Below are 24,490 nucleotides of genomic sequence, written 5' to 3'. Positions count from 1 at the left end.
AGTGCGCGTAGTACAGACGCAGTTGCTGACAGGCGTAGGCCGAAAATGAATAGAGAAGATATGCAAGCATTATTTCGAGCTTTAACAGAAACTATACAAACTAACATGAACACAATTAATTCAAAGATGTCGAGTTTAGACATAATACAAGCAGACATGACTAACATGAAAGCAGACATGACCACAGTAAAGTCCGAGATCGCGAAGGTAAATACAAACATGACGCACATTTCAGGCGAGGTACAAAGTTTGCGCACAGAACTCAATAACATGGATACGAAGTTCACACAGCAGATTTCGCAAATCTCCACAGAGGTGGATAGGAAAATTAATGAACAAGTGCAAATTTAAGTTCATGATATATGTGAGAAATTAAAAGGCATAATGAGAGAAAATTTTGAGACACTAACACACACACACATCGACAGGAGCTATCCGGTATTAGAGAAACCCAAGAGAATTTACAGGCAATGAAAAAGAATACGCAGGTTAACTTAGATAATGTACAATCAAAAGTAGCGAAACTACATTCTTTCTGTGACGACTTGCCAGAAAATGTAGAGAAAATAATAGTGGAGATAGGGTTACTCAAGTTAGAACACAAGAGAATCAACTCAGACATTGTGCAGCTTTACGAAACGGTGAAGAGTAATACAAAGGACGAAAACAACGTTCGCAGAAAAATGCGTACGTGAACAGCGCACTTATGTGGAAGCGGTAAAGGAAGTAATGGGGGAAAAGGAAGAAGAAATCTTAAAACGCATAGAACAGGATATCAGACAGGTAGAACAAAGGTTAAGGGACGAAATAGTTAGCAAACAAAGTACGGTAATATCATCGCCGGGGGCGGTAAGCGGAGCGCTAAACAGCCATCCGCCAGTGGGAGGAATCAGTGGCGCGGACAACAATGCCCAACCCACGCCGCGCGACCGCATGTCGACGCACGACGCGAGCAACGGGGAAAATGTTTGTGAAACAAATATACCGTCACTGCAGGGAAATGCTGTTCCGCCCTCCTGGACAGCGTTGTTAATGGATGAGAGCTTAATGAAACATCGACAGTTTCCCGTATTCTCAAATGAGAAAAAGCGAACGCACCCGGTAGTGTGTGTCCGAGCCTTCAGAAATGTACTGCCGAGGACTTGGACAGAAGCTCAAAAGATCAAATATGTAGTAGGACATACCGAAGGTGATGCCCTTTTGTGGGCTACGGAGATGTCAGAACTTTGCGAGACATATGATCAGTTTGAGAATGCATTTTTAGATAAATACTGGTCTACAGCTATCCAGGAGAGGTTAAGACGAGAGGTATATAACCCAGTACCATATCATTCAAAATTCGGGGGGCTAAGAAACTATTTTGAAACATATCTAAACAAGACCCGTTACTGGAATAATCCGATCTCTCATGTAGATGTATTGAAAATCTTGAAGAACAAGTTACCTGCAAATGTTAGGGAAAAATTAGTAACTGTTCCCCAATATGACCTTTAGTATTTTCTTTCAGAGCTCGACTCAATAGATCTGATTCATGAGGATGGGCAAGCCATGCCTAGTTATCGTAACGGTAATGAACACTACCCAAACGGAAAGAACAACTATGGTAACGGCAATGGATTTGGAAACTATAGTGGTCGTGTGCGTATGAATGAATGGCATCCGTATGCACCGCCGCGTCACAACGGCAATCCGTACAATCGGCCTACCCACCAGCCACAGGGTGACCGAGGGTACGAAAATAAATATCAGCCCCATAGGTACGGCAATGGCCGAGACATTAGGAATCCGAGGGAAAACTTTGACAACAGGCGACAAGGAAATGCAAATTACCAGGATCGGAATATGCAACACAGGGATCCGAGAGAACAGGCAGCCAGTACAATCAAATCGAAACAACCGGGACACGAACTGGCGAGCACGCGAACATACAGTGAACATAGTAGAAATGACGGCAGTGAATGAATCCATACCTTTACCACCCCCCAAGCAATAGTAATCGAGCGTGACTAGAGGAAGAAGGTAATGACTGTCAATGTGCCACAGTACTAATATGAGCGACATAAACACTAACACGAACAGGGACGGAAAGGAGGAAGTAGAAACTCAAACAAACCTACACATACAGCACATCCGGAATCTATTTTTAAGGTATGATAAGGACACAGAAATGAAAGAAGACCTGTTTACTGAGGAGAAAGGAACAACACCCAAGGTAAGTGAAATTATTCAAGCAATAATAAAGGTAAAAGTGCGAAACATAGATGTACCCGTTGTTTTGGATACTGGCGCGTCGACAAGCCTCATGTCTACTAGCTTGTTCAAAGAGAGAGCGAGGGAAGTAAGTGTACCCACGCTACCCGTGGAGAACTGTAAGATCGTAACGGCAGTAGGAAGTAAATCTAAGGTTATAATATTACAGGCCAGCATACCCATTAGCATATGTGGTGTAACTTTGCAGTGTACTTTCTTGTTGATAGACAAACTGATAGTGAACTGTATACTTGGTATGGAGGTGTTCAGAAGGTATGGGGTAAAAATAGATATCGGCAGCGGGGAATGTCAATTTCATGTAGGAGAGCGCACACTGACAGTGGACTTAATAAAAACTACAACGACGAATCAAAGTAGGCAGATACCCGATATTGATGTTAAACTTAGCTACCCTCAAGTCTTAATAGCAAGGGAGACGGAATTTGATGACCCTGGCGGTGAGATCCTAGATGAGCAGACAGTAGATAGTAAAATAAGTAAATCCACTTGGCTTAACAATGAACAGCGAAGTGAACTGGCAAAATTACTCTTCAAATATCATAACATTTTTCGTAAACAACCCAGTGTTATTAGGGGATATGAATATAAAATGGAAGTGTGCCCGCATGAAACCTATTGTAGAACGTCATATGGCATTCCTTGGGCAAAGAAAGACGCAGTAAGACAAGAAATAGAGCGTATGATTAGGTAGGAAGGTGATTGAAACATCGCACTCGCCTTACTGCAGTCCGATTCTCGCAGTTGGTAAAACTGACGGAACGGTGCGGCTGGTGTTAGACGCGAGAGAAATAAACAAAATCATCGTTCCCATAAGAACAAGGCCAGATAATCTAGAAGAGCAGTTATTGAAGTTTCATGGCGTTAAGTATTTAACATCCTTCGATTTGAAAGCTTCGTACTGGCAAATTTTGTTGCATGAAGAGAGTAGAAAGTATACAGCTTTCATAAATGCCGGGAGAAGTTACCAATTTAGGGTGCTGCCTTTCGGATTAAACGTGAGCGCTGGTGTATTTATTGAAGCATTAGACAAAGTACTTGGACCGGAGTTGCTTAGCCAGGTTACACTCTACGTTGACGATTTATTAACTGCAACTCAAATATGGGATGAACATGTAAGTATTCTGGAAAAGGTTTTTCAAAAATTCGATGAATACAATGTCACAGTTAACTTTAGAAAATCTGAATTCGGAAAGGACAAAATAAAATTTTTAGGGCATATTATTTCACCAGAAGGGATCTTACCTGACCCCGCTAAATTAGATGCGATACGAAATTTCCCAACACCCTATAATAAGAGACAATTAAAAGGTTTTCTAGGAATGGCCTCGTTTTTCAGGAAATTTCTGCCACAACAATTGTTGAACAATAGCTCGCTGTCAAACCTACTGCGTAAAAATCACAGTTGGCTGTGGACTAAAGAGTGTGAAAGTGATTTTCAACGCATTAAGCAGGCACTGATTAATGCACCTATCCTTAAACACCCGGATATGGAGTTGGACTTTTGTTTAAGCACTGATGCTTGTTATCAGGGGCTTGGCGCGTGTCTGTTTCAAATAATAAAAGATGGTAAGGAAGAAATCAATGTAATAAGTTTTGCGAGTAGAACTCTTACAGAATGTGAAAGATCGTATTCTGTAACTGAACTGGAATTGTTGGCAGTTATTTGGTCCTTTCGTAAATTTCAATATTACCTTTGGGAAAACATACTAAAGTTTACTGTGATCATCAAGCTTTGTCCTTTCTTCTGACATGTAAGTTGTTACATAAGAGAATAGCGAGGTGGTGCATGTACCTACAGGAGTTTGATTTTGAGGTTGTGTACATAAAAGGGGAACAGAATGTTTTGGCAGATGCACTATCACGATTACCACAAGGCCTCAACGATTATCACGACTTAGAGGAACAAACATCTGATTTCAAAGTACTTTTAATAAATGTTGGAACTTTTAAACCATATTAAATCAAAATGTGCAAAAACATGCAACGTCTGCAGGAAGAATACCCGAGATGGAGCAAGGTAATAAGATATTTGCAGTCCGGAACACACGAACAGTTAAAGCAGTATTACATTATACATAATAGCGTCCTCTTTCATAGAAGAGATCGGCGAATGGATAAGTGGTGTGTGTGCATACCTCAGGAATATGTGGACAACTTAATTCAACACACGCACCGCACGTGGGGACATTATGGAGTGCTAAAGTGTGTTGCAAAAATTGCAACGTATTGTTATTTCCCTAATATGAGGCGACGTATAGAGCAAGTAATCAGACGATGTGCGGCGTGTCAGAAGGTCAAACATCAAAATAGGACATGTCTTTATGTACTACACCCAATAATACCAAAGCAACCAACGGACCTTGTATCTATTGACGCCGCAGGACCTTATCCCCAAGCCCGCGGCGGGGTTAAATACATCGTATCCTTGTATGACGTTTTTAGTAAGTATCTCAAGCTGTACGCAGTCGAAACGGTTAGGTCTGGACCAATTATAAGACGGATTATGGAAGACTACATACCACGTATTGGGAAACCGCAAGCGGTTCTAACTGATAGTGCTTCAAATTTTACAGGTGACCAATGGAAATCATTTTTAAAATCACAAAACATCATATTTTAGTATCCAAGTTCCACCCGGAAGCAAGTCCTGTCGAACGGTGCTTCCGTGAATTTAACAGGTTTATCCGGACATATATACCGCAGAACCAAAGGAAATGGATAGAATACGTGGGTCCGTTTCAGCGCATAGTAAATCACCTACCACACACAACAGGGTACACACCGGCCGAACTTACGTTTGAAAAGTTGGAACTAGATGAATGGGCAAAACCGATACCTAAATTAGGGCACATAGACATAGCCTTAGATGACAAAGTACGGCAAGCGCTAATAACACTGGAAGGGCAAGCTCAAATAAGGAAAGGCATTTACGACAAGAAATTGAATAACGTAATAGAATTCCAGATTGGACAGGAGGTACTACTAAGAACTCATCCGAAATCATCGAAATTAAAGGCATTGAACAAAAAATGGCAATTGTTATATGTTGGTCCGTATTCATTGTTGACAAGCCACATCCTGGGTGCTACTTGGTAGGAAAGATAAAAAATGGTAAAATAAAAGGCATGTATCCACATAAAGATTTGAGGAAATTTATTAAATGAAAGTGCAAGTCTAATTCTTTCCTCATTTGTTGCGTTAATAAAACCCAAGTAGGTAGGAGGTTTGTCACTATGACGAATAAACCGATTGGCGCTCGGTTCCTCTCCAGCTAGGGGGTACAATATTTATATTTTCGTTACCCTCTCAATCTTCTACTGTCCTGTTTAGTCAATAAGGAATGTTCAATTTTCTTCTACTATCTAAAATGCAGAGATGAGAATGCCACCTAGTCGTTAGAGATTTTTCTTGTAATTTTGGTATTGAGCTTTCTTAAGACTTAAATATCTATAGAAACACAAGAAACTTTTTCATATTCCTTAAGAGAACACTAAATATATGGGAAGAAATAAAACAATTGTACACAATAGTGGACGAGTGAAAATCATTAGATTACGTAGTTACAATACATAAAAATAATTAAACAAGAGCGATGGAAAAGAAAGGAATTAACAGCGCGCGAGCTTTGAGCTAGCGGCACGAGCGATGAAGAGTACTGAGACGCGCAGCCGCGCTTGAAGCGGAGTGTACTTCTAACAATTACATACGAAGCGGCTAACAGCTGATCGTAGGGGTCGAGTAGGCAAAAAGCACGGTTGAGTTCAGTGTCCTCAGCTAGATGCGCAAAGACACACTGCGCATCGCGACGGAAACCATTCTAGAATTTAAGCGAATCGGCATTCACGCTGCGCTGCCAACTGGACAAAACAGAAGCGACACGAAATGAAGTACCTATCAGCTCATTACTCTAACGTAAATCAGTTACACAAAGAAAACGAACACGGACATTTATCCCCAAGATGGAGACTATACTGTAAAGAGCACTAATTTTAAGAGTATATCATTAAGTTAAGCATACGTAGTTTTAAGAAAAGGACCGCATCGGGCAAGTAAAGTATAAGGAGCGTAGAATACGCTAAAATTGTGAACTTAACATAGGCTATTGAATGTACATAGTTAGAAATAAGTATGAGTATTCAAAGGAGAAGAAAATATACACAGATATTCCTATCAGACTATATACAACAGTATTAAGACAAGTTGAAAAGAAAAGTAAAAACATGTACACTTAAAAGAACACGATTAGCACTGAACTTTATTGAGAACTAAGTGGCTTACATACAGCACGCAAGTCAGCGACGATGGGAAACGTAGAATGAAATATACACATAGAAAAGTGCGTGTGACGGAGACGTAAACTACAAAATAACATATCGTACGAGATTTAGCGAGAGGAGCAATTGTGCACTTATAAGACTACACTTCTTTACAGACAACATTAGAATTAGCGAGCGTGACGTATAGGGAGAATACATACCCACAAATTTGCTATTACAGAACTCACTTATGTTAGTTGCTATTAATTACATAGTACCTTACACGAAAAGCATAAGCAGCTGAGTAAAACTGTCAACATGAATCTTACAACTTGCGGGAGATAAGCTAAGTAAATACGAAAACCAACCAATACGCACACAACGTAATTATACGAACTAAAACAAAATAACTGAGGTAAGTACTGTATGTTTAAAAAAGCAATATACAGAAACAAATTAATTTCACTGCTGGATAATACTTGGAAGTAGAGAGAGTGTGAAAAGTTTTAGATTCGATTGGAGGTATTAATTAGTTAATCTACGTTTGTGGTGACATAACATTCATGAATGAATCTAGGAAGAGAATGAAAGTGTATTAGAGTAATATGAGATTATTTATATTTGTGAGAAGAAATAAATAGGGTGGTGGTTCTAGTGTAAGAACCCTGTAGGTAATACATGAGTATAAATGGCGATTTATGTGGAAGATTTTTTAATAATTACATGGATATACGGCGATGAATATGAAGATTAATTTTGCAGTGGTACCTAGGAAAGGGCCACAAAGGCGACTTAAGAAAGAATAGATTATATAGTTTTAAGTCTTAGAATGAATGGTTGTATGAGTGTGAAAAGCAAAGTATGATGTATGTACGGTAAGTAATTATGAAAACGACCATCTTGAAGAAGCAGTGAAGAATAAAGAAGAAACAGTGGAGTCCATAGTAACAAAGGTACACGCTACATTTAAAGTACACTACAATACAGTGATCTGCTACACAGGCGTCAGAAAGTAAAACAAATTAGTATGAAAAATATTTCTTTAGCGACTAACTGTTACAGCTTGAGCAACTATAAGGTGAATATTAATGAAAATATGATATACGATTCGTATGAGGAACGAGCACAAAATGCAGTGAAACAATATTTTCTACACTGAGTTCTTGACACACGCAGAAGCGAAAACAGTACTTTAACATTAGCACGTTCTTCTTTCGAGGGAATGAATTATGAGTGGAATTACATATGACAAAAATACAGTAAAAGTATCGGCCACACGTTACAAAGGGTAAACACGTACATGTCGTCGCATCAATAAGGTAGAGATATGACTTGAAATATGTGTACATGAATGTGTAATATTACGACGATTAACAAGCAGTGATGAAGTCAGGATTGTCAAAGGAAAAAACATCCTACACACTCGCTCACAAACGAGCACTTGTAAATATTGTACGTAGTATGGTGTGTATCAAATGCCAAGGATAGAATAAGTACACTAACGACGTACTACAAGTAGCAATCTTAGAAGTAGCTTCATCTCTGAAGCAGACCTTAGCAAATCTTTTTCCATGTAGTAAGTAGTGCTGGAACGTATTTTCTATGTGTTTTTGTGAAGGTATAAACGCACAGGAGGTCGGGCCTGCAAGTCAAGAGAAGAAAATGCAAATATTCAGAACAAATGAAAGATTCCTTCTAATTTACTTATTAGTGTGTAAAACGATACCAAACATGGAATCCATAAATGAAAACTGAAGGTGAATTGTACATTTAGTTGTGAACTATATTATTGTCAATGTCGAGGTCTATGTAAAATGTATGTATGTACTGCTTTCTGTGTGTATCTGTGAACGTAAAAATGCGCAAGTCGGTCCTGCAAGACAAGAACGAAAAAGGTGCCAACATTCTGAACAAATGCAAGATTCCTTCTAATTTACTTATTGGTGTGAAAGATACTGTTTAACATGAAGACCATATACGAAGTGTGAATGTGGACTGTACATTTATTTGCCAACTATATTATTGTCAATGTCGAAGTCTATGTAAAATGTATGTATGTACTGTTTTCTATGTGTAGTTGTGAACGTAAAAACGCGCAGGAGGTCGGTCCTGCAAGAAAGGAACAGGAAACCCAAATATTCAGAATAAATTAAAGATTCCTTCTGATTTGCATATTAGTGTGTAAAAGGGTGCATGTCATGGAGTCCATATATGAAATGAGTATGCATTGCAAATTTGTATGTCGACTTTATTATTGACAACGTTTTTGTCTATGTAAAATGTATGTACTATTGTCAATTTTATGTGAAATTTTATTCTTGAAAAGGAATCATTTATGTATGTATGTGAAGTGCAACGCGACGGACGAGGAAAACACTCGCACGTGTGAAGTAATACAAAAATGTTAAGGCCTAATAATAGTGAAAATAACGGCTGAGCCGTAGTAAGAGTAAACGCTACAATGTGGCGAAGTGAATACAGTGTGATGCGTGTGCGACGGAAAAATGAGAGGAAATCCGTATTACCACGAGTTGTGGTGTGAGGACCGCTGAACTACAATGAACAACGGAAGACAATGCCGAGTTATGCAGTGCGGCCGTTACCTCACCTTGCTGTGCGAAAACCTCGTCCAGGCGCGAGATGATGTATTGGTGTTCTTCGGGTTGAGCCTTGGAGCTGAATCCGTCGTATCAAGTCTCCGGACTGGAGGGCATATACAACACCGACTTCATGAGCCTGGAGCGACATTACGATGGATGCGCGGGCAGTGCTGCTGCTCACGTGGCGCTCGCGTCACTGCGACGGGCGCGGTAAACAATGAGCTGCTGCTAGCCATAAGCGCAGCGAACAATGAGATAGCGTGTGCTGAAAAGACACCTTCTCAGAACGGCCAATGAACCAAAAGCCAGTGAGAAAAACAATTTTTAAAACATGGTGAGGACAATTTACGAAATGTAAAATTTTTCCCCTGTCCATACAGCTTAACAAGTATAATGAAAAAATCACAGACTAAGACGTTAGCACGACAAGGACGTACGATAACGTAATATAAATATATGTGAATGTCGTTATGTGATATAAGTGTATGTGAATGTATTTATATGTATGAATTTGTAATGAACAAGGAAATGAACTTCGTAGACTTACTTGTAGTAGCTTAAGGGTATTAAAACTCCATTGACTTGCACCAAATGACTCAACATGAGCCCCAAGGTAAATAAGGCTACTGTATACTGTCTCATTAAATAAAGAGACTTATTCCCGACAGTATACAGTAGGGGGGCAATTGTGATATACCTTTTGCATTTCTTCATCCACATCTACATCTACATGACTACTCTGCAATTCACAATTAAGTGCTTGGCAGAGGGTTCATCGAACCACAATCATACTATCTCTCTACTATTCCACTCCCGAACAGCGAGCGCGAAAAACGAACACCTAAACCTTTCTGTTCGAGCTCTGATTTCTCTTATTTTATTTTGATGATCATTCCTACCTATGTAGGTTGGGCTCAACAAAATATTTTCGCATTCGGAAGAGAAAGTTGGTAACTGAAATTTCGTAAAAAGGTCGCGCAGCGACGAAAAACGTCTATGCTGTAATGACTTCCATCCCAACTCGTGTATCATATCTGCCACACTCTCTCCCCTATAACGCGATAATACAAAACGAGCTGCCCTTCTTTGCACCCTTTCGATGTCCTCCGTCAATCCCACCTGGTAAGGATCCCACACCGCGCAGCAATATTCTAACAGAGGACGAACGAGTGTAGTGTAAGCTGTCTCTTTAGTGGACTTGTTTCATCTTCTAAGTGTCCTGCCAATGAAACGGAACCTTTGGCTCGCCTTCCCGACAATATTATCTATGTGGTCCTTCCAACTGAAGTTGTTCGTAATTTTAACACTCAGGTACTTAGTTGAATTGACAGCCTTGAGAATTGTACTATTTATCGAGTAATCGAATTCCAACGGATTTCTTTTGGAACTCGTGTGGATCATCTCACACTTTTCGTTATTAGCGTCAACTGCCACCTGACACACCATACAGCAATCTTTTCTAAATCGCTTTGCAGCTGATACTGGTCTTCGGATGACCTTACTAGACGGTAAATTACAGCATCATCTGCGAACAGTCTAAGAGAACTGCTCAGATTGTCACCCAGGTCATTTATATAGATCAGGAACAGTAGAGGTCCCAGGACGCTTCCCTGGGGAACACCTGATATCACTTCAGTTTTACTCAATGATTTGCCGTCTACTACTACGAACTGCGACCTTCCTGACAGGAAATCACGAATCCAGTCGCACAACTGAGACGATACCCCATAGCTCCGCAGCTTGATTAGAAGTCGCTTGTGAGGAACGGTGTCAAAAGCTTTCCGGAAATCTAGAAATACGGAATCAACTTGAGATCCCCTGTCGATAGCGGCCATTACTTCGTGCGAATAAAGAGCTAGCTGCGTTGCACTAGAGCAATGTTTTCTGAAGCCATGCTGATTACGTGTCAATAGATCGTTCCCTTCGAGGTGATTCATAATGTTTGAATACAGTATATGCTCCAAAACCCTACTGCAAACCGACGTCAATGATATAGGTCTGTAGTTAAATGGATTACTCCTACTACCCTTCTTGAACACTGGTGCGACCTGCGCAATTTTCCAATCTGTAGGTACAGATCTATCGGTGAGCGAGCGGTTGTATATGAGTGCTAAGTAGGGAGCTATAGTATCAGCGTAATCTGAAATGAACCTAATCGGTATACAATCTGGACCTGAAGACTTGCCAGTATCAAGCGATTTGAGTTGCTTCGCAACCCCTAAGGTATCTACTTCTAAGAAACTCATGCTAGCAGATGTTCGTGTTTCAAATTCTGGAATATTCCATTCGTCTTCCCTGGTGAAGGAATTTCGGAAAACTGCGTTCAATAACTCCGCTTTAGCGGCACAGTCGTCGATAACAGTACCATCGGCACTGCGCAGCGAAGGTATTACTGCGTCTTGCCGCTTGTGTACTTTACATACGACCAGAATTTCTTCGGATTTTCTACCAAACTTCGAGACAATGTTTCGTTGTGGAACCTATTAAAGGCATCTCGCATCGAAGTACGTGCCAAATTTCGCGCGTCTGTAAATTTTAGCCCATCTTCGGGATTTCGCGTTCTTCTGAACTTCGCATGCTTTTTCCGTTGCCTCTGAAACAACGTTCGGACCTTTTTTGTGTACCACAGGGGATCCGTTCCATCTCTTACCATTTTATGAGGTATGAATACCTCAATTGCTGTTGCTACTATATCTTTGAATTTGAGCCACATCTCGTCTACATTCGCATAGTCAGTTCGGAAGGAATGGAAATTGTCTTTTAGGAAGGCTTCTAGTGGCACTTTATCCGCTTTTTTAAATAAAATTATTTTGCGTTTGTTTCTGATGGATTTGGAAGAAATGGTATTGAGCCCAGCTACAATGACCTTGTGATCACTAATCCCTGTATCAGTCATGATGCTCTCTATCAGCTCTGGATTGTTTGTGGCCAAGAGGTCAAGTGTGTTTTGGCAACCATTTACAATTCGCGTGGATTCGTGGACTAACTGCTCGAAATAATTTTCGGAGAATGCATTTAGGACAATCTCAGAAGACGTTTTCTCCCTACCACCGGTTTTGAACAAGTATTTTTGCCAACATACCGAGGGTAGGTTGAAGTCCCCACCAACTATAACCGTTACTTTTATGTTTTCATCCTCTTTAAAAGCAAGGAGAAAAGATGAGGTGGTAGTAGCCAAGCGTAGAGCCTGTGCCTACCGTCAGGTATTTTTGACTTTCAGATGTTAAGAGACAGAGCAGTTTTTGTTCTTGTACGAGTAGTTGGAAGGAAGGTTTCGCTCAGTGAGTGAACGAGTGAGAACCGCCATTTTTTAGCGAGTAATTGCAGACCGCCATTGTGTGTATTTCTATGTGCATCGAACAGAAATATAGTAGTGTTTTATTAACAGAATATTTGTGAGAGTTGTTATTTCAAGTAGTAATGCAATAAGAAGAACGGAAGCCCACCTGTGTACTTCGGAAAATTTACGAAGATCCGAATATAACAACACGGCCACAGTCAAGGAGACGGCGATCGGACATAATAATAATTGGTACTCATAAAATACTATGAAGACGATTTATTTATATAAATATAAACTAAAATGATTCCTTTCCCGTTACAGGCAATGCCTAGCTTATTGTGCTTGTCCTTCATGCCAAAGAATTAATCTCTCTAATTCATCCATTTTAAAAAAGCCACACATTCCAACATTTTACTATCATTCATTCCCTATCCTTTAAATTATCATTTTATTATATTATAGGTCGCGACGGGTCGTCGGCACGCCGCAAAGACAAAACTACAGACGACGTCGAAAAAACAAAAAGAAACAACAAATAAGTAAAAATACAAATAAAAATAAACGCCGACAGGCGGATCAGCAGAACGAGCAGATTCCGGAGAGCGAAAGAGACACACAAACCACCCACCGGCCAAAGGCACCAAACAAACCCGAGCCGAGCAGCACCACGTGTCGGCCAGAGCAACCCGCCGATCACGCGACTCGGCTGGCAACCGCGGAGGGCCGGGCCGGGTGAACGTACGGCGACAGCCACTACCCGTACACAGCCGCTGTTCACACAACACCATCTAAATAGCGCGCCCGCGGCTCGTCGCGGACGCAGCCCCAACGCCACGCCACGCCAGCACACTTTCGGCACCACCGTTTGCGCACAGCAAACGAAAAGCCGACCCACCAAAACAAAAACGAAGCCGACACACACAGAAAAACAGAGCGCGAGACGGGCGGCGGCGGCGGCGGCGGCGGCGGCGGCGGCCACCACCACCTGTGCCGGCGAGAGAGCACAGCCCCTGGTGCTAACGACGAAGGCGCCACGCTGCTCCCTTCCCGCCACACTCGATTCGCAACTCACCCGACACACCGTCAACGACGGGCTCGCCGCTTCGCCGCAACCTACACACCTTTCCCGCCACGACGCACAGCCCCACCCGACGCCCGTGGCAACGACACTACTGCACTATCCACCACCGCCTTCTCCTCTCGCACTTGCCATACCCTACACAACAGCCAAAAAATGAAAAAATAATAAACCACCCCCACGACCCAAACATGCACGCACACGTGCACACCCCCAACCAGTCAACGTCGGACAACCCCACACGCAAGGCACGCAGCAAACGGCGTCCCTTCCACGTCGCCATCAAGCTACACACACACACACACACACACACACACACACACACACACACACAAACCAACAACAGCCAGCCAGCATCACTCTACGCCGCAAAACACACCGAAACCGCCAAACGCACATTCGCTTCGCACTACCACACCTCTCGGCAGCCGTTTCGCACACACGACGTGACGTGACACATATCATCACGGGCTACGCACGCACACCGATGCACTATACGACGCCCTCGGCCGAGCATACGTGGCACAACAACGCCGCCACAATTCACCGCCAACGCCGCCCACACACACAGTCGACACAAGCGCGCGCACTCAAGGACGCAGCGCAGCAGAGGCGCCCGCAACACATACCTCCCCCTCTTCTCCCCGACGACGCGCCAACACCGCCAGCCACTACTCAGTCGCGCAAGCAACCGTGCACAACTGCCACACGTCCACCTCGCCGCGCCGCCGCCAACCACCAGCCCGCTAGGGGGCGTTCACGTCCGCGACAACAGCGCGGCCCCGCCGGACCGGGCCGATTCCCGAACCGAGCCGCCGCCGCGTTTCCTCCTCTCCACTCGGCACGCCACATCCTGCTGCAAAAGACCGGGCTCGTCCCTCTGTACACACACGCGTCTGCCTGCAGTCGCCGCCGGCATGTACCTGCGCATCGAGGCAAGCCGGCAAGCCCTGACTAAATAATGCACTCACCAGCCAAACAAATCCAATCTTCCTTTCTTGCAGCAGAACGCGCATGCATGCGCAATCACAGCCCCAGGAGCCGGGCCCGGCGCCAGCGTCTCCTCCTCCTCCTCCTCCTCCTTCTCCTCTGGGCACAGGTGCGGTGCTGTGGCCGCCTGTCCGCCCAGCCAGCCAGGCGTTCCCACTGCCGCGCACCTGGCCCTGCTACAGAAAAAAACGAAAAACTACCAACATACGCACCCAAAGCGTAGCCGGACAGACAGCCACCAACAGATACCAAACAAACAAAAGCAAGCTGTCGCCTCGCCTCGCCTCGCCTCGCCTCGCCTCGCCTCTGCATTTCCGCCCCCACCCCCGCCCCCACAAACATCACCGCCTCCCCGCACCACCACGTTCGCTCCCTCCTGTTATATTCCTTTCTACAATTTCCCTCTTTTCCACCCAATCCCTTGACGGTTACGGGCACCGGCCGATTTTGCACCCGCCCACATGCCTACTCCCTACCACCATTCCTTCCCCCTGCCCTGCCCTGCCCTGTCGGAAATCGAACCGACGTCTTGGCCAACAACGTCTCTCTCCTACGCCCATTATATACCGCCCCGCGGCCACAGCCACAGCCTTCGCAGCCCACTTTCCCCCTCCCTGCCCACACCACACCGATATGTTGACGTCGACACGCACCCAAAACAGGGGCCACGACCGTCTTCCTGGCCCATCCCCGGACGGTTACGCACATTCCCAATTACTTCACTTCCGCGCACACTCCCTCCCTCCTTCCCTCCCACCCTCCCTCTCCGCACCGCACCTCCTTCCAATCAACGCTGTGCGTCTGTGTCCGCGCGAGACGCGTGCGCGCCGCCTCTCTCAACATCCATCCGCCGTCCCGTTTTTCGCCCCCATGCCATCGTCGCGTCGCGTCGCGTCCAGTCCACCGCCGCCCCTGCCCCTGCCCGCCCCGCACCACACCACACACCGCTGCTTGCCCTGGCCGTTGCCACCAAAGGCGCCAACCGCAAACGCGCCACCACGCCGCAGCCCACGCGCGCCTCCTCCTCCTCCTCCTCGCTTCTCCGTGCCGACGCTGCCCCACCTCTCCTCCCGCACACGCATTCGGCCGACACCACAGTCTTTGGGTCTCCGGCACTGCGCCTTCCGGTACGCACACGCACGCCTCCTTTTTTTCCCTCTTTTCCTTTGTTCTTTCGTTTTTTCTTTCCCCCCGGTCTCACCACCACCGCCACATCCCGCAAATCTTGGGGATGTTTCAACATCAACGCGCCGACACGCGTCCAACACGCCCCAATTCCACTCTCTCTCCATGCCGCACTCTCCACTTTGCTTCTCCCGTCCCTACTCTTTGAAACACAAAGGTACCGAAACCCCAGTTGACACACCTTTTCGTAGGGGTGCGGAGGGGAGGGGAGGGGAGGGTGCGTGTGTGCGTGCGTTGTCTTGACGGTGACAGCAACGATCCGTCGATCCCATTCCCCCCCCCCCCCCCCCCACTGGTAAAGAACCATGTTCAACCAACACTACCCAACGTGGGCACACACGAACGCGAAAGAAAGGGCAGGGCAAGGCATGGCATTATCTCGTACATTCGTCCTCAGAACCCACATATCAACGAACGGGAGGGCAATGGAATGGCAATTTCGGACTCAGCCGTGTAAGGTGGTGTCAGGCAAATCCAACACCTTCCACGAAAACCCTGACACGATGAGAAAAGTCCAGCAGTATGTCACATACATCGTGACACTAAATATGGGTAAAGAGTAGCAAATGGAACAATACCACAGGCTAACACAAGGGTGCCCAACTGCACGTTACGTCATACCTTACCACCCCACCGTCAGACAGACGCAGTTCTGAGGGGAGGGAGAAACGAGGACGGAAGCCGAGGGCAGAACCGTACTTTAAAGCTACACAACGCCCTACGACAAGGGACCGACTGGACACACCCGCGTCGCCAGCTAACCACCAGGGCAACACAGCCTGCAAGTTTCAGCGTGACACTTCTTCGCGTCTCTGTTAACGTTGCAAACTTTTCAAAACATTGCCCCCCCCCCCCACCACACACACACACTACGAAAGGCATCAACGTTTCTCATTGGATACACTCAACACTTTTTGTCGGCGGAGCTTGAGGCCAACGTTGAGACCCTCACCGGTCACATGGTGGGGGGGGGGGGGGGGACACAAAAACCAAAAGAAAAACAGCCAGACAGTTTTCCTTTAAAACTTGTAGTAAAGGAGACGTTAGGAGAGGGTTGTTTCCGAGAGGGCGAGCTGGACGGAGCTGCGCCGGCCTACGCCCCCCTCACGAACACCGACAAGGTAATGAACGCACGCGATGCTGCATGACAGCGCATCAAAAGCTTCACTCACAACTGCAGAGGTCGCACCCCCTTTTCGCGCCATACTAGTGTCGATCGTCAATTACAGCTCACGGTGTTCACATTTGCCACTTGAGGGGGAAAATCTGAAACGCCATTGGTTTCTCTGTTATATCTGGTTATTGAGCAGCCACTGTAAATTTACGACAAGTTAGGTAAGTGATTTAAAGACAACAATTGAGGGTCACACTGTAGACCATTTCGATAGTTTTCGCTTAATTTAAAACCGAGGATCATAGGGGATGTGATATGGTACAAGGTCATCCCGAAGGATCCATTGTAGAACTTGGAAACCAATTCAGGCAACGTTGGTTCCTTCACATGTTTGTTGAACGCAGTTGGTCTTCACCATACTGTATTCAAACATTTCCTTTCATCAATTAGAGCATTTTAATAACCGTTTGTTTCTGTTTCTGTGAGCACAATACAATTTCCAACGGTAAACCTAACTGCTTTTTCGACGTCATTTCACTACCTTAACTACAAATAGGAAAAAGTCTTCCACTGAATTTTAGTTAGCATCAGAAGATTCTTTTACAGGGAGTGCAGTGCAGTGCAGTGCAGCTGACACTGCTGAGATCATTAGGTGTATTCGGCTATACCGTCGCTGGTCTCACTGAACTTTTGGGCATTCTACGTGACAATGCGTGGTCTGGCGTCTCCTTACCAGCAACAGGCCTCACGTCAAAAAAAAGAAAGTTAAAATAAAATAAAATAAAACCCGCCCATAGAGCGTCTTGTGCGAGGGGACACACGATATAGAGAACAACAACAGACAGACAGACAAACACCACCACCACCACCACCAGGAATGTTAGAGAGCCGTCACAGGGAACGTTTTCACCACGGCAGACACTTGTTTTTGTTTTTCCACCCCCCCCCCCCCCCACCCATCCTATTCCGGACATTCGACCGATGAAATTCAACCTTTCGTTACCGTTCTAAGCACCGGTGGTGCCTCTCATTTTTTTCTCTCTCTCTTTTCTTTATCCCCGGGGCGACGGACCGGATCACCGACACACAAACACGCGTACGCCAAAAAAAAAAAAAAAAAAAAAAAAAAAAAAAAAAAAAAACAATACCGTCGCCGTCGTCTCGCGTCGCGCCTACTGCAAACTCAACTGAACGGAAAATACACATGCATCTTGAATGACGACATCGCCGTGTGTACAATCAATCACCTCCACAAACGACTATCAAAGAGAAAGAGAAAAAAAAATCAGACGTCACGTCAAAGGTATGTACGTCATGGCGCGTGTCGCCTAACTCACTCTCGCGTACAAATACAATACAATGGGTGTCTCCGTCCGCCTCAACTTCCGTGGCATCGACGAGACGCGCTTCCGTGACGAGGTCCTTGCCCGACTCGAAGGCGCGCCAGATCCCGCTGTGCACCTGTTGAGGATGATACCGCCGGAGGTACACCAATCTCTGGCGGACATCTTTAACAGCATCCTCCGCACTGGGACCTTCCCTTCCGCATGGAAACATGCGGAAGTGGTTGCCATCCACAAGAGCGGCAAGGATCCACGTCAGGCAGCGCACTATAGGCCGATCAGTCTGCTCCCGTCCCTCTCAAAAGTGTTTGAGAGGTTGTACGTGGAGCGGCTGCTGCGCATCGTGACAGACCAGCAACTCCTTCCCGAGGAGCAGTTTGGTTTCCAGCGGGGCCACTCTACCACACAGCAGCTGTTGCGCCTCGTGGAGCAGGCGATGCGTGCGCTGGAGACGCGGGAGTACCTAGGGGCGGTACTTCTCGACGTCTCCCAAGCCTTCGACTGCGTGTGGCACGACGGCCTCGTGTACAAACTTTTTGTGCACGGGGTACCGACGTCGCACGTGGTCCTGCTGCGCTCGTATCTCTCGGGGCGCACATTCCACGTCCGAGCTGATGGGGGCACTTCAACCGACCGGCAGATTCGGGCGGGAGTGCCGCAGGGGTCGGTCCTCGTTCCCCTGCTGTACTCCCTGTACACCGCCGACGCCCCGCGGGTGGCACGCGTGGAGTTGGCACTCTATGCTGACGACACGTCGTTGTTCACCCGCAGCATGAACGCGGCCGAGATGCGCCGCCGCCTCCAGCTCGGATGTCACGTCCTGGGTGCCTGGTCCACCAAATGGCGCCTAAAGTTCAACGCTGCGAAGAGCCACGCTGTCATCTTTAGCAGAAGGAGGCTGCCACCAGACCTACCACCGGTCACGATCATGGGGGGCCCCATCTCATGGTTGCGGACTGGCAAATATCTCAGGGACAGACACCTGACGTGGCAGCCACACGTACGCGACGAAAGAGGGCGGGCAGTGGAGCGCCTTCGTGCGCTTTACCCACTGCTCAATCCTTCATCGACGCTTCCTCCACGCCACGGCCTCACCATGTATCTGTGCCTCGTCCGACCGGTACTGGAATATGCGGCCGTGGTGTGGGGTAACGCGGCAGCGACGCACATTGCGACGCTCCAACGCATGCAAAATAGGGCGCTGCGATTTGCGCTCCGCAAGCCGCCTCGCTACCCAGCAAGGCTGCTCCATGAGGAAGCGGGCATCCCTTTCCTACGGGATCGCTTCCGGCAAATCGCAAGAGTATTCTACACCAATGCAGAACACTCTGGCAGTCGCCTGATTCGTGGTCTGGGCCGCCAGGTCCACCACAGGCCAACGACTCGATGGCCAGACTTACTGCGAGAGTAGTTTCTCTCACAGCCCGATGTCGGAAAACAATATGGCGTCGCAATGACTGACGCCTAGTGAGGTCAGCTCACTCCATTAGGACAAACCACACCCTGAAGTTGTCACTGCAGGAACAGCAGCCCCGCTGGTTAACCTGCCCCTACACCTGGCATATGTAGCCAGCGTTTTACAGCGAGCGAGCGAGCGAACCGGGCCACGACCAGCTCAACAACATAGTAGTGAAACACCTCCTACCCCCAGCCATAGCCCGCATCGTAAATATCTTCAATGAGATCACGAGTTCCCGCAAGTTTCCAAGGTGCTGGAAACACGCAGAAGTCGTCGCAATCGCGAAACCCGGTAAAGACCCGATTATCCCGCAGAACCACCGACCAATCAGCCTTTTGCCAACCCTTAGCAAAATTTACGAACGCCTGCTACTTATTCCCATTCTTGACCACGTCAAAACACAACAAATCCTACCCGACTTTCAGTGCGGTTTTCGGCAGGAACGCTCCGCGCCCCAGCAAATAATGAGGGTGGTCGAAGCAGCTACCGAAAGCTTCAATCGCAAAAGTTACTGCGGGGTAGTGCTACTCGACGTAGCCGCTGCCTTTGACTCTGTCTGGCACACTGGGCTTCACTACAAACTATTCTCCCAAGGCTTCCCAGGTCCGATAGTGAAGCTACTTGCGAGCTATCTCTCCCAAAGGACTTTCTCCGTTAGGATCGAGTCGTCGCTTTCCACTAAGTGGCGCATTAGGGCAGGCGTGCCCCAGGGGTCGGTATTGGGCCCGATACTGTGTAACCTGTACACTGCCGATCTCCCGACCGTAACGCTGGTGCACACTGTCCAGTACGCCGACGACACAGCGTTCTTCACACGTAACCCTAACAGAGACAGGGTTACGCGAAGATTGCAAACAGCGCTGGATGAGACCGGCCGCTCTACTAAAAATTGGCGCATCACAATCAATGAGACCAAAACTCAAGCGATAATGGTCACCCGGAAACTGGGCAAAAATAAAACGACATACCAAATAACATTGACAAAACAAACACAAAGCATAGAGGAGGAAATGTTCCTTAGGACAACACCCTCCATCAAATACGCTCTCCTCGAAAAGGAGGAAAGCGCAAATGCAGTAGTCTCCAGCGCCGGCATTCCCGCTCACGCTGTGGTCAGGTACGCATAGCTGATTGTCGCTGTTGCCACTCGTGATGTCGGGACGCGGAAGGGGACGCAAAGCTGCTGCCTTGGCGGAGTTGCTGCTCACGCTAGCAGGGACACCCGGCAAGAAGAAGAGGAATACTGCAGCGCAGTGCTTTCGTTGCCAAAAGCTTGGCCACGTCGCCAAGCACTGCTGCGGAGCAGTTGCGTGCTTGAAGTGTGCACAAGCACACGACACACGCGACTGCAAAAAACATAAGGACGCCCCCTGTACCTGCGCCAACTGCGGCGGCGCACATGCGGCCAACGCTCGTTCCTGCGCCTACAGGAGAAATTGGCGCGAGCCGGAGAAGAAGACGCAGAAGCTAGTGACCACCACACACGAAGAGGTGGTCACTTGCACGGGAGACGTCATCACCAGGCCCCTTAACGACGCAGTACAAGAAGCCATGTCCGCCTTCAAATCTGCCATGACGGCCATGCTGGCGGAACTGGGCGATGCTCGGCATCAAATTGCTGTGCTGATGCAGAAGCTTCGCTCAGCCAAAGAAGTTCCCGCCACAACTGAAGACACCGCCACCCAGACGACTCCTTCACATGAGAAGGAGTTCGCGACGGTGGCCACGCAGACAGACGAGCCTGCCGAAGGGGAGGCGACACAGCACAAGGAGGACACCGAATACTGCAGCGCAAGAAGAAGAGTGGGAAGAAGCTCCAATCCTCCCGCTCCTGGATATGTACAGCGCAAGCGCTGTAACGAAGAAGATCGCTGGGTCGCTTCGCGATGGCACATACCCCCACCACGACAACCCTTATCCCTTCGTTCCACCCAACCATCCTAAACCTCCACTCCCACATCACCCACTTGGGTATCCAGAAGGCCTTATAGGTCTTTCTAGGGAGGATTTCGACTTGATTGATTCCTACCCTATATTCACAGAGCTGCAAATGCGCTTCCTCATCATCAGTCTGGTCCACGGAGAGCTTGATAAAGAGGGAATCCGTATGCACGGGATCCCAACCGAGGCAGAGCCCTCTGCAACCAGCAAGAGGAAGAAGAAAAGTCGTCATATTTACAAGACCAAGAAATAGGCCACCGGCACTCCTTGCCAGTCCAGATTCAATCCAACAAGTATAGACAGAAGATCCTACAAGATTCCCAGGGGAGTAAAGGACAACAGGCCACAAACTTCCACCCGAACCTCCTCACAGTGAGGAAGTCGTATTAGGAGCAGCAGCAGCAGGCGCCGGCACGCACTCCGCTGCTCGACTCGCTGCGGCTCGCACCTTTGTTCTTGTTGTTGTTGAACGCCAAACTAGCCCATCGCCATGTCCGGACGCGGAAAGGGAGGCAAAGTCAAGGGCAAGTCAAAGTCCCGCTCAAGCAGGGCTGGGCTCCAGTTCCCGGTCGGCAGAATCCATCGCCTCCTGCGCAAGGGAAACTACGCCGAGCGCGTCGGCGCCGGGGCGCCCGTCTACCTCGCCGCCGTCATGGAGTACCTCGTGGCTGAGGTGCTCAAGCTGCCCGGAAACGCGACCCGAGACAATAAGAAGACGCGTATCATCCCGCGCCACCTGCAGCTCGCCATCCGCAACGATGAGGAGCTCAACAAGCTCTTGTCGGGCGTCACCATCGCACAGGGTGGTGTTCTGCCCAACATCCAGGCCGTCCTGCTGCCAAAGAAGACCAAGAAGAAGGCCTAAAAAGAGAGCGCAATCGGCACGCGGCCCGAGGAAGCGCCACGTGCTCCCTTGGCACGCAGCGTGCGCTTTGCCGACTCGGCTCAAAACAATCGGCCCTTTTCAGGGCCACCACACAAACCTACGTCCAAAGCAGAATTCCAGTCGTTCGTCGCCTCACTTTTCTTTCTGTGTTTTTTTTCTTCTTCTTTTCTTTCTTTCTTTCTATCTTTCACACAGGCGCCGCCATCTTGGGCACCTACACTCCACGCACGCACAGTCGCCACCCTAACGACCAACGATATCAATACCGTAAAGTAACTGTAACCATAACCAGCATATGCCGCACTCTAGTTCCACGCCTGGCCGCCGCCGCCGCCGCGCGCTCTCGACACCCAAACAAAAACAACAAAATACCACAAAACCCCCCGCGAACCAGCTGAGCCGGCCGCATATGCCCCAGCGCCTTCCCTCGACACTCCAACGAAACAGCCACAACAAAACAAAAGACACCACACACGCAACACCCACTCACTCGGGACTCAGCCGCGCCGCCACCCACGCGACACACAGACCATCCACCTCCATCCAACCATCCATCCATCCATGCATCGACAAATAATAAAAAGAAAAGAAGAAGAAGAGGAAGGAAGAAGATGAAGAATGAGCTCACCCTACCGCCACACAACGCAAGGCACGCTTCCTTTCCTGTCTCCCTCCCCTCCCAACCACACCACGTCAAGTCAAGTCAAAACTCCAAACAAACAAACAAACAAACAAAAGCCAAGTAGAGTAAAAAACCAGCAACACAGACTGTTTCGCACTTTTCAACTTCCGAACAGTGTGGTGGCCCTGAAAAGGGCCGTTGTTTTTTTCGTCTCCCCCACAAGCACGGCCGCGGCACAGGCCACACAGCACACCGCCTTAATGCTGCTGCTGCGCCTAAGCGCCGAAACCGTACAAGGTGCGCCCCTGCCTCTTCAGGGCGTACACCACGTCCATGGCCGTCACAGTCTTGCGCTTGGCGTGCTCAGTGTACGTCACCGCGTCGCGGATCACGTTGTCCCGGAACATCTTTAGCACTCCGCGGGTCTCCTCGTAGATCAGACCAGACATGCGCATCACGGCGCCCCTGGGAGCCAGGCGGTGGATAGCGGGCTTTGTGATGCCCTGGATGTTGTCGCGCAACACCTTGCAGTGCCGCTTGGCGCCACCCTTGCCGAGTCCCTTTCCTCCCTTACCGCGGCCTGTCATTCTTCCTCAAACGTAACGGGCACAACAAATATAAACGGCAAGAAGCTGCAGCAGCTCCTCGCGAGTCGGCTACGGTGCGCCCAGCGCACGCGCGGCCCCACTATATAGGCTCTGGCCCGCCCTCCGCCCCACCACCCGCACCAAGGGCATATAAGCGCAGCACCGGGGCGCGCGGTCCGGGCTAGGACTTGGCGTCTGGGATTTAATCCCTCCAAGACCCAAGCCCTTATCATCTGCCGACGCCATATTCCCATTCGGCTCCCTCAGATGACGGTCCTTGGTACCCCAGACCCCTGGACTCGTACTTTGGTGTTACCCTGGACCAGCGCCTCACCTGGCGCCCCCACATCGAAGACGTGCGTAGTAAGCCAATGGGGCGGCTCTGCCTGCTCTACCCTCTCATCAATCCAACCTCTTCACTCCCCACACACCTTGCTGTTAGATTGTACACCTCCCTTGTGCATCCCATCCATGAATATGCGGCGGTGGTGTGCGGCAATGCTGCCCCCACCCACCTCCGCCGACTCCAAACCGTCCAGAATCGGGCTCTCCGGCGTGCGCGCCACCTCCCTTTCGACTTCCCAACCCAAGAGCTCCACAACCTGGCCGACGTGCTGCTCCTTCGCACCCGCATCCTCTCTGCAGCCAATTCCTTTTACCAACAAACACGTCACTCTCCTAATCCCTTAATCCTCTCCCTGGGTACCCGTGTTCACCGTTTAGCCACCACTCGATGGCCTGACCTTCTTTTCCGCCCCCCATGAATTCGCACGCAAAAGCCACCTCATCTCATGTCAACTACTCTTCCTCACATCATCGATCATCTACCAACATGTCATGTCATTCACCCGTACAAGCACGCCACAACCCCCTTC

The sequence above is a fragment of the Schistocerca gregaria genome, chromosome 8 (genome assembly GCF_023897955.1).
Source record: "Schistocerca gregaria isolate iqSchGreg1 chromosome 8, iqSchGreg1.2, whole genome shotgun sequence".
NCBI lineage: Eukaryota > Metazoa > Arthropoda > Insecta > Orthoptera > Acrididae > Schistocerca > Schistocerca gregaria.
Note: the sequence above shows the minus strand (reverse complement) of the source record.